This window comes from Cibotium barometz, chromosome 44, assembly GCF_041138505.1.
Source record: "Cibotium barometz isolate CiBa-2024 chromosome 44, ASM4113850v1, whole genome shotgun sequence".
Lineage (NCBI taxonomy): Eukaryota > Viridiplantae > Streptophyta > Polypodiopsida > Cyatheales > Cibotiaceae > Cibotium > Cibotium barometz.
Window position 1 is genome coordinate 18371978 of NC_141089.1, and position 3693 is coordinate 18375670.

At 42.9% G+C, this 3693-nt stretch overlaps 1 pseudogene; it reads right to left on the reverse strand.

The window, feature by feature from the left end:
• Positions 1-1249: 1249 nt before the first annotated feature.
• LOC147613029 (DEAD-box ATP-dependent RNA helicase 31 pseudogene) lies at positions 1250-2528 on the reverse strand (annotated as a pseudogene).
• Positions 2529-3693: the final 1165 nt, after the last annotated feature.

Consider the following 3693-nt stretch of genomic DNA (forward strand, 5'->3'; position numbering starts at 1 on the left):
GCTGGGAAAGTGCGAGACTTCTGGCTGTGAGAGTAGCTTCCAATCCCCATCTCTTCAAATGGCATGTAACATCTCAATTTCGGTTGACATGTACATGTGCCAATTCACTTCAAAACATTCCCAAATTCAGCTTAATGATTGCACAGAAGTCACGAACCAAGAGCTTGATTAACTCAAATCATAGATCACCTGTCCCTTTATCCAAGTGTCTCAAACATAACACATGTAGGCATAACACGATCTTCAAAAGATTTCCACATAGCATATGGCATATATTCATCATCACATGATTCCCAAAACCCAAGAAAACAAATAGCATTATGACATTAAGACCTCTGCAAGCAGCAGCCCACAAACTCGTGTTCTCTCTGTCGCCAGCAGTAGCTCGACAATCATCTCACACAAACTCACCAGGTATGAAATGAACAAGAAAAGTAAAACTCCTAAGACTCTTTCTTGTATTGCCGTGCTATTAGTGAGAAGGAGTGGGATTATACTTTACATGAACATATCATTAAATGGTATATGGCTAGCAAAAACCAAGACACCTTTTTTATGTGGAAATCAGTCTCATTTTATTTTGAGTCTCCATGATCTTCCTCTCCTTCATAGGGCGATTGTTTTCTCTTAGTTTTGGCAGCATCACAGCCTTCATGCTTTGATCATCAATACAGCAGCTCATCTCACCATAATATGTGTTGCATCAGAGACCAAGCTTGAATGAGAACCTTCAATTGAATAGTAGCCGCCGATAGCCACAAAGTATGCACCAACCTTTGCTTCTATGAAGTCCTCCACTCTGTTCACACAAGGGGCTGTAGCACCGGAGTCGCCAGCCAGTCGTCCTTTGCATGAAATCAGCAGCGCATCACTTCATTTTTCGAATTTTTCAGGAAGCATATCACTGGATGGAGCTTCAATTCCTCTCTAATTCAAACCCCTACAAGGCTTGAACAGAAGTTATCTTCACAAAACAAGATATTCTGCAAGATTCAAACTCTGGTTTTTTCTTCACTCCCGTTTCTGCATATTCCCCTCGTCTCTCTAATTTTCTGGTTCTTTCCCATTTTTCCCCGCATCCGGGCTTCCTTCGCTTTTGCAGCCCAAAAATCACATTTTCCCAAAATGAAAATACGCTGCGCTTAAAATTCGGATATTCTTTAAAAAAAGAATACCTTCATATTTTTCCCATGCACGACGCCACCTTGACCCGCGGGCTATACTGTAATCCAGTTACCTCTTAAGAGGTTCAATTAGTCCACTTCCTCCACCTTAGTGCCTTCTGCATCAGCATCACCTTCTCTAGTGTAATGCCTTTCATTGACCTGTAGTAGCCAAGCCATGTCATGTAAGCCGTTTCTCTGATCTTTGAATCTATCCAAGAAGCCGTAGAAAGGATCTTTTCCTTGACTTGTGAGCTTAGCTTTGGAGCTGGCAGCTGTGTGACAGGTAACTTCTCTAATTTCTGCAGCAGAAAGTAACCTTCCCAAGGAGCAAGAATGAGTAAACCTTCACCCTTTTTGTCGGCTCGTCCTGTTCTTCCAAGCCTATGGATATACTGCCATTAGGGCCAATTTGGATGAAAAAAGGACTGTTTAGGGTTTCTCTATTCTTGATCTAAGGGTCAAGGAGGAGCCACGTGTCAAGAAGTATGGCATTTTTGTATACGTGTCAAGATCTCCTTCACTTACTTTTGGAACATTTTGCACTATTTTAGCCATAACTTTTACATATGAACTCCAAATTTAGCGCTCAAATAGTCCACAGGTGGCGCTTGATGAGCTCTATCCAATGAGTACCCATGTTGAATAGTTTTGGTAAGATCTTCATGGTCTTTTTTAAGTTGCCCCTTTTTAGATCCTTAGACAGCCCTTTTCTTGTCCAAATTGGCCCTAATGCTCAAAATCAGCAGATGGTGCACCAACCTGGACAACGAGTGTCACGTTAGGGTAGTCAACACCCCTGGCTGACACATCAGACGTGAATAGAATAATGCCACCTTTGGATTGACGGAACTCGTCTGATACGCGAGTGCGATAGCGTTGATCCTTTTTTGAATGTATCTCTCTTGAGTTGAAACCAAGCTCCATAAAAAGCTTGCACATGAAGGCTGTTACTCTGGCGGTTGTGCAAAACACAAGCACCTTGTACTGGGGATCAGCTGCCATGTGTCCCCTAAGTGCTGCATACAAAACTCTGAGCTGTTTCTCAAGAGGAACCATGATATATTGCTGCTTCACCTTAGCATGGGTATCCTGACTATTCTTCCCAACAGCATCAATAAATACATGGTCATTTCTCAACGCAATTTTAGCAATGTTGTGCACCTCTTTCAGAATGGTAGCAGAAAATAGAAGGGTTTGCCTCTGAGAGGGCAATGCTTACATGATTTTGTGCAAACTCTCTCGAAAACCCATATCTAGCATGTGATCAGCTTCATCCAATACAAACAATTTTACCGATTTTAATTGCCTGGCTAGCTCAGGGGTTCTTTGAATGTGGTCCACCAGTCTTCCTTGTGCCTCCATCTAGATCAAAAACTGCAACTAATCCTTCTTTCTTGTCAGCGCCGTAAGAAAGTGATGCTGCTTTTGGTTTATTGATGTAAGGGCCAAACCATCTTTTTGCAAACTTCCTTTGCACAGTAAACTGGTTGTCAAGACTACTATCATACATTAGGTCCCAATCACCTTCTTCAATAGGTTTTGGCCGGAGTCTGTGTCTTCTATCAAATCTTTCTTTATTTTTCAACCTTGCATCTTTCAAACGAGCTTTAGCAAGCTCTACATCTTCAGGCCTCCTCTCCAGCTGCCTTATTCGCAATGCAAGGAGGTCTTCCCTGTTCAATTCTTCCACCCAGGGTAATACATTCCAAGTTGGGACTACTTCTTCAACTGGCATTACCGGCTTCTGACCATACATTAATTCTGCAGGCATGTATCCTGTCACTGAGCTATGAGTTGTACGGTCAGTCCATAAAGCATATGGTAGCAGCCTTGGCCACTCCCGCATTCTTCCTCTGCATGCCTTAGCCAAAGCTTTAATGATTGGAGGATGTCCTCGCTCGCTTTTACCATTGCCCTCAGGGTTGTAAGCACATGTTAAGGCCAATTTGATGCCAATTCTAGAAAAGAATTCCCTTGCTTCTTCAGCATCTAGCTCACCCCTGTCAGCTGTTATTTTCCCAACACAACCATACCGGCAAATCACATCTTCCAAGAGAAATTTGCATACTGTTTCCGTGCTCTTTGTTCTAAGAGCACGCCCTTCCACCTGATTTGTCAGGTCTTCTCTTGCAAGTACTACGTACCGCATCTGCCAGATTCCCAAGGGCATTGTAACTAGATCCACTACCCATTTGTAGTGCATGGCAGGTGGGTAGGTTGGTTGCAGGCCATCACGATGTCGCACATTCGAGTACATTTGACATACCATCATGCATGTTTCCACATATTGGGATACATCCTTGTACATTCCTTTCCACCAATATCTTTCCTTTATTTTGGTAAAGGTGGCCCACACACTTCGATGTCCAGCCCAGAGACTCTCATGGAATTCTTTCATGAGCTCCCCTTGAGTCTCTTTATCACATATGACTCTCTGTGGCATAGCATTCCTTTGCTTACGATGCTTCCACAGGTACCCATCCTTTAGAAAATACCCATATGCTTTTCTGCGGATCCTTTAAATTCT